Consider the following 7,932-nt stretch of genomic DNA (forward strand, 5'->3'; position numbering starts at 1 on the left):
TGCCTATCTTCTCAAGGATCTCTGTCCAGCGGCTGACCAGCTCTGTGGCACTCAATTCCCCACTCAGCTGTGAACAAGGTTGCCCTGAGGTGAAAGCCTGGCTCAAGAGGCCTCCTCTCCACTCCCTGGGGCCAGACAGGATGGTCCACCATATCCAGTCCCCAAGTTTCATGTTCCAGAGATAGGATCCCTGAGGCATCCCAGGTCTCTGAATTTCCCAGAGTCCAGGACAGGTCCTGGGAATTGTCTCTACACACAGCTAGTAGGCTGCAGATGGCGAAGTCAGAATCTCTGCTCCCCACAACATCCTCAACTGTGGTGGTCACCCTAGAGAAAGCTGAAGAAGAATCGGCAGCTGCCGGAGAAAGGCAGTCAAGGCACGACGTTCATAGCAGGAGACCATCTGGCTAGGGAACTCTGCTTGTGCTGCTTTGAACATCATTATTTGGTAGCTAAAATGGTCCATCTAATTTGACCCAGAATCCCAAGCATTAGTTAGAAATTGCCAGCTTCAAGAAAAAACCCTGGAAAAGCTGGCATTTCACATGTCCCAATCGAACTTAAAGGGTTCCATAGTTAGTGGTCCCCTTTTCCTTCCAGACAGCCTACAGCAGGTTATAGAAAATGGCATTCAGAGAGCCCTAGTTAACTGTCATGTCCTGATCCCAAGTAGTCTCCAGCAGAGGGAACATACTTGCCTACCATTGCGCAGCTGGAAACAGCCCAAGAGGGACACAGCTTGGGGTCTGCAGGACTCCAGGGAGGACTGCCCACCAGTGCACTGCCCCTGGAGGGAATCCATGCCACCATTGGGGGCCTGGAGCCCCATGCCACGATGCCCACGTACACCGTCAATACCCTGGGTAAGATTCCCCTCTCATCCTCGGTCGTGGTGAACCATCTGCCATGTCACACTGATCATAACTTCCCAGACCCTCTTAGCTTCACAGCCCCTGCCCTACTACCTCTCATCTCGTTCCCTATTTATGTTTGGCAGACTCCTTCCCAACCTTGAATTAGCTCCAACTATACACACCAGAGCAGACTGTCTGGCTGGAAGAGTGCGGCTGTGATCACAGTAGCCTCATGAGCCTTCTGGCTGAAGACTGAAGAGCAGGTGTCCACACTGGTCTGTGGTTCACACAAGCCTCCCAGGGGAGACCCACGCAGGCCCAGCAGTTACTGTGGGCTGCAGGAAAGGGGAAGAAAGAGGTGGAAAGGAACCTCTACTGAAATCTTCCCTAAAGGAGCCATGAAACGGTGAAAGAGAAAACAAAAATTGTGGCTGGTCTCCTACTGGGCATTAATGAAAAAAGAACAACAAATAAAATGCTTTTGCTCTTTTTAGACATGGTGACTTAAATATATTTTCATTGTTCTCATCCTCCTTGCTCTCCCAACAAACACACACACACACACACACACACACACACACACACAAGCAAACACAGACTCAGAGCAGTGCCTCTCCGGAGTTTGTTTCTCATCTGAGCAATGTACCAGCTTGAGTACAGGGGTTCCCTTGTCAGAACCAGGGGCAACCACCCAAGGGGAACAATGCTCTAATAATGTAGAACCACCCTGCCTCCCCGTTTCTCCAGGGTCAGACTCTTCCCCTTGGGAACAACCAGCCTTGACTCCCCATTCACCAAAACCCTAGGCCAGGATGCTGGGTGAAGGAGTCCTGAGACATGTGGCTCCTCAGAGCCTGGACAGAAAACAAAGCAGGGGGTCATGGTGCCTCCAGAGAGGTGTCTGACCTGGGGTGGGGGCGTTGTTGGGGACTTTGATGGGGTTCTAAAGGCTATATACATGGATAGACTCCCTACTTTAAGCCTATGTACTTCGGGGCGACTTGGCAGATCTTGGGGAGGACGAGAAATCCAGATGGACTGGGAGCACTAGCAGAAGCTGGCAGAGCTGGGAAATGTGATCACCCAGTCAGAACTGTTGACAGCTGGGGTTGGGGGTACAGGCTGGGTGTATGTCTGTCAGAAAGGGTGTGTATTTCTCCCAAATATCCACCTTCTGTCTGACCCCAGTGCCCTCACCTCTCTAGTGGGCTCTTCTGGGAATGTCCTCAGGTGAAAGGGTGACTGAGCACAGAAGACAAGGGCTCACACAGCAAGGGAGGGGCCTATCTTCTTTATCCAACACCTCCCTCCCCAGCAAAAAGGAAAAGACCTAAGAAGGCAGGTGTGGAGGTGCTGCTCCCACCTCTGACTAAAGCCACAGGTTCTTACCAGGGAGAGGAAGGGTGCAGATGCATGGCTGTGTGGCTCCCACTGCTCCAGCCAGGGGCTCTGTGGTGTCCCTGGATGGGTGCTCCTCACCCATCCTTGCAGCTCCCATTTTCATGGGACACTGGACGCTAGGGATGGGGGTGGGATCCTCAAGTCGACACCCAGCTCCAACCTCCACCCCTGGGGTGCATTTGTGGCAGAGCCAGGGCGGACTGTGGGGTGCTGGGGAGGTGCAGGCAGGACAGGAGAGGGGAGGCGAGAGGCTGAGTTCCGGGTCTGCGGGGGTTGTGGGGGAAGGGGTAGAGTGGTGGAGTCACAGGTTGCAGGAGTCACGTGAGGTGCTGGCCCGCAGGGCGGCCACTCACGTGTGCTGCTGGAAGAAGCTATAGGCTGCGACTCTGGGTGCACACCCTGAGTCTGAGGGCCCGGGGCCGGGACCAAGTCAGGGCCACAAGCCAGACAGGGGTGCGCCATCTCCACCAGGTGACTGCAAGAGGCTCCACCAGTCCGAGCCTGCAGCACGTTTGAAATGCAGCACTGCTGGGAAGGGGCGGGGGCGTCTGCTGGCTCGCGGTGGGGCAGCTCTCAGCCTCTGCTCCTTCTCCTCAGCGGCTGCAGCCCCCTCAGTGGCCTTGTCCCCTGTGGCTACCGCCTCTGCCTCAGCAGCTGCTGACTCTGCCTTGCTCCCCGAACTGGGACCTCAGACTCAGGGGAGCCATGGCTGCTGCAGGGGCTACGCGCGGCCATGGCCTGCCATGAAGGCTCCACATGCTCTATGCAACCAGCCAGGACCCATGCTATGATCTGAGCAGCCGCCAGCCACTGAAGCCATCTCCACTGGTGCTTGTGCTCATGCTCACTCTTCTCCCAGCTCTCTTTCTGCCCCATACTCCTCTCCTGGGCCACCCCGCCCCTGCTGTGCACATGCCCCAGCCCCCTTGGGCCCCTGGCCATTGCTGACACCAAAGTGCATTCCTGAGCCCCGCCCACTCCTCCCCTGGGCCCCGCCCCCCAGCCCTGGCCACAATTGCAGCCCTGACTGGGCCCTGAGGTTTCTAGACCATGGCAATTGCAGCCTTACCTCAGCTCAGCATTCCCCCCCACCCCCAGTACTTGCCCGGGGGATCGAATCTCCCCTCAGCCCCACCGCTGGAGGAGACTCTCCTCCATCCCCCTCCACTCCACACACCAAGCAGGTGCATGGTGAAATTTGTGTGTGTATGTGTGTTTGTGCTTGTGTGTGTGTGAGTGTTGGGGATAACTATCTCTCAAGGACTCAGAACGTAGCACCCTTTGGGGTGACTCAGCACACAGCACACTTCCAAAAAACAGCACAAAGCACCCTGTGTAAAGGACTCAGCACACAGCTCCCTTTGAGGACTCAGCATGTAGTATGCTGGGTAGAGTACTCAGCACACAGCACCCTTTGAAGGGCTGAGCATAAAGCACCCTGTGTAAAACATCTAGTGCACAGCACCCTTCGAAAAACTCAGCACACAGAACAATTTTGAAGGACTCAGCACATACCACACTGTGGAAGCACTCAGCTCACAGCACCATTTGAAGGACAGTACAGAGCACCCTGTGTAAAGGACTCGGCACACAGCACTCAAAAAACTCACCTCATCCCTCTCTTCGCAAGGGCTCAGCACGTAGCAGGACCCTTTGGGATGCAGTAGCTCACCACACTTTTTGAAGGACTCAGCATACAGTACGTTGTGTAATGGACTCAGCACACAGCACCCTTTGAAAAACCCAGGACAGCCCACTCTTCTCAGGGACTCAGCATATAGAACCCTTTGGGATGACTCACCAAATCTTTTTGAGAACTCAGCACAAAACCCCCATGTGGGAAGGACCCAGCAAATAGCGCCCTGTGAAGGACTCAGCACATAGCTGTATGTCACAAGTTCAGCTGTCATTAGAATTAGGGTGCTTTCTTCAGTATCACCATTCTTCAGAAACACTTCACAAATCCTACTAGTTCACAGTTAGACAACCTGTGTTTTATGGGGGAAGGTCAGCTGGGGGTCTTGAACTCAAAGCTTGTGGGCCCTGTCCCTGAGCTCTTTGGTTCAATGCTAGAGCTCTACCACTTGGAGCCACAGCTCCAATTTTGTTTTGGGGGGTTGTTCTTTGACAGGTCTTATAGTGATAAGTAAGGCCAAGTTGGGGTATATGTAGGCAAAGGCTCTTAGCTCAGCCTGGAGCTGACCTCTCCCTTTTTGTGTCCCTGGTAAGCCGGGCCTCCTGGAGCTCTCTTGGCCTAGGGTGGAACAGACCTGCTCTGGCATGAGCAATCAGGGTGAGCAAAAGTCAGCTTGGCCCTGGTCACTTCCTCAAAGTGAACTCTAGAGAATGATGGCACGGGGCCACATGTCTCACATCTGGCCCCCAGGGTGCAGGAGTAGCCCACCATAGGGATAGTATTTGAGAGTTGTGTTTACTCTTGCTTCCTTGGGGGCCCCCATCATGATTCAAAGCCACCCTGGAAAGGAAAGTCCTTGAGACTCTTACCTACAATTAACCATCGAAAAACAAGTGAGGCTGTGGCTCAAGAGGCAGAGCACTAGCCTTGAGCAAGAAAACTCAGGGATAGAGCTTAGGCCCTGAGTTCACACACACACACACACACACACACACACACACACACACACACACACACACGCACACACACACACACACACACACACACCACGTGCATGCAAAATCAGAGATTTCTACACTACAATCTTTTCCCCACTAAGCCTGGTGGCTGCTGGCCTAGGTGTTTGATGCATACACCACCACCTACTTCCTATTTATCTGAGGAATGGTCATATGGGTTTGGGAGGGGGGAGAATCATCCTAGCTGAGAATGTGGCTCAGTGGTAGAGTGGTCACCTAGCATGCCTGAAGCCCTGGGATCTATTCCACACAGAAAAAGCTGGAAAGGGAGGTGGGGCTCAACTTGTAGAGTGCCAGTCTTGATCAAAAAGAGCTCAGGACAATGGCCAGGCCCTGAGTTCAAGCCCCAGGGCCGGAAGAACAAATCTTTGTTGAAGGCTTTTTATTTTGCTTTGAAAACAATTTATTCTTTGTGATAAGCATAACATGGGCCTCTTTCCTGGCCACCAATGGGCCATTAGATATCTCTTGAGTTTGGCTCACCTCCCGGCAGCCTCTGCCTTACCCGACCCCCAGTTTAACCTTCCCATCACCCGGCTGATGGAGGCCTGAGAGAAACCCACCTGGCCACCTACTTCTGGTGGCTGCCAAGGCTTTTGAGAGTCAGTATGTCACATAGAGAGTCATCATCCGCATCAGTCTACAAGAGAAAGTGAGGGAACACGCCTCCCCTGAGCCTGGGAGCTGTGGGCGGATCTGGATGTGCGGCATCTGGCGCAGGACGTGCTCCTTGAGGGAGTCCACTATGGGGTCAGGAAGCTGACCTCTCCTCTGGCAGTTTCCATGCTGTCTTCAAGTTGCAATTCTTCAAAACCTTTCTGCTCCTCCCTCATTTCACCCACCACAGGCCCTGAGGCGTCTGAAGCAGTGCTGGTGGTGGGGAGTTCAGCCTGTGCTGGCATCTGGAGACTGCTGTCTGTGCCTTCCCTTGCGAGGAGTGACAGCAGCTCCTGCAGCACTCTCCTCCTCTCCATCTTCTCCTGGGACAGCAAGTGCATGCACTGGGCTTTCTCCCAACACAGGTCATTCAGGACCAACATCTGCTCTTTACACACCATGAGGGACTCCTCGATGATTTGGATGTGTGCCAACAGCTGGCTGCATCAATGGGGGAGCTCACCTGCTGGACTCTGGAAGTCTACCTCATCAGGCAGGTCATGGACAAAGCAGATTTTCTTCTCAGATGCCCATATGTCCTGCTTCCCATCCCCACGCATGCTGTGGTGGCAGCTCATGGGGCAGAGGGCCTGTGGCTCCAGCTCAGTCTGGCACTGAGCTGCTGGGTTGGCCAGGGGGTGCCTGCAGCTGGCACACACTCCTGTGGCAGGATTTTCCCCTGTGGATCTCAGCCTCCGAGTGTTCTAACAGAGCCTAGTCCATCTACCAGGCAACATGGAATGTGGGCATGGCCACCATTCTTGTATCCCTTTGGTCAGAAAGAACCATGAACTAATGGTGTGGCCAGAATCCTGTGATGCAGGCAGAATGGGCAGAGTCAAGATGACAGTGGCTCCCCCAGCCCCTTTCCCAGGGAACTCTGTCCAATTCAGCTGGGGACAAGAGGGTGACATGCTTTAGCTGGATGGCTGCACAGATTGTTGTGTATGTCTGTTTGTTGCCAGTCCCGGACCTTGAACTCAGGATCTGGGCACAGTCCATGAGCTGCTTTTGCTCAAGGCTAGCCCTCTACCACTGGAGCCACACGGCTCTACTTCTGGCTTTGTTGGCACTGAAGTTGGACAGGGGTTTCTAGGACTTTCCTGCTTAGGGTGACTTTGACCATAGCCTTGTAGGTTTCAAGGAGGACCTGCGCTGCTGCTGCTGCTGCTGGCCGCCCTGCTCTGCGGCCTGGGCCCAGGAGGCTGAGGTGAGGCCTTGGTGGTTTCTAGTCCCCCCACCCTCTTTGGTGGTTTTTAGTTCTCCCCCCTTGGTGATTTCTAGTTCTCCCCTTGGTGGTTTCTAGTTCTCTCCTCTTTGGTGGCTTCTAGTTCTCCCACCTTGGTGGTTTCTAGTTCCCCCCAGTTTGGTGGTTTCTAGTTGTCCCTCTTTGGTGGTTTCTAGTCCCCCCCCCTTGGTGGTTTCTAGTTCCCCCTTTGGTGGTTTCTAGTTGTCCCTCCTTGGTGGTTTCTAGTTCTCTCCCTCTGGTTGGTGGTTTCTAGTTCCCCCCGTTTGGTGGTTTTTAGTTCTCTCCCCTTGGTTGGTGGTTTCTAGTTCCCCCTCCTTGGTGGTTTCTAGTTCTCTCCCCCAGTTAAGTGGTTTCTAGTTCTCTCCCCGTGGTTGGTGGTTTCTACTTCCCCCCGTTTGGTGGTTTCTAGTTCTCTCCCCGTGGTTCGTGGTTTCTAGTTCCCCCTCCTTGGTGGTTTCTAGTTCTCCCCCCTTGGTGGTTTCTAGTTTCCCCCTCCTTGGTGGTTTCTCTCCCCCTTGGTGGTTTCTAGTTCCCCCACCTTGGTGGTTCTACTTCCCCCCCAGTTTGGTGGTTTCTAGTTCTCCCTCTTTGGTGGTTTCTAGTTCTCCCCCCCCTTTTTGGTGGTTTCTAGTTCTCCCCTGTTTGGTGGTTTCTAGTTCTCTCCTCAGTTTGGTGGTTTGTAGTTCTCCCCTCTTTGGTGGTTTCTAGTGTCCCCCTCTCCTCTCCTGGTGGTTTCGGGTTCCCCCCCATCAGGGCCCGGGGCTGGGCTGGGGTTGTGGGGTGGGGAGGTGGCGGTGGATTTTCAGGCTGGTCCAGGTTGTTGGAAGCCGGGGCCTTGTCCTGTTGGCCTGTGTGTCTCTGTGTCTGTCTATCTGTCTGTCTGTCCGTCTCCTCTCGGTCTGTCTGTCTGTCTGTCTGTCCATCTGTCCATCTGTCAGTCTGTCTGTGTCCCTGTCTGTCTGTCTGTCTCTGGGTCTGTCTGTCCATCTGTCCATCTGTCCGTCAGTCAGTCTGTCTGTGTCGGTCTGTCTCTCTCTGGGTCTGTCTGTCTGTCCATCTCCTCTTGGTCTGTCTATGTCTGTCTGCCTGCCTCTACGTCTGTCTGTATCCTCTCTG

Source organism: Dipodomys spectabilis, unplaced genomic scaffold (assembly GCF_019054845.1).
Source record: "Dipodomys spectabilis isolate Male_0828 unplaced genomic scaffold, ASM1905484v1 ptg000239l, whole genome shotgun sequence".
Lineage (NCBI taxonomy): Eukaryota > Metazoa > Chordata > Mammalia > Rodentia > Heteromyidae > Dipodomys > Dipodomys spectabilis.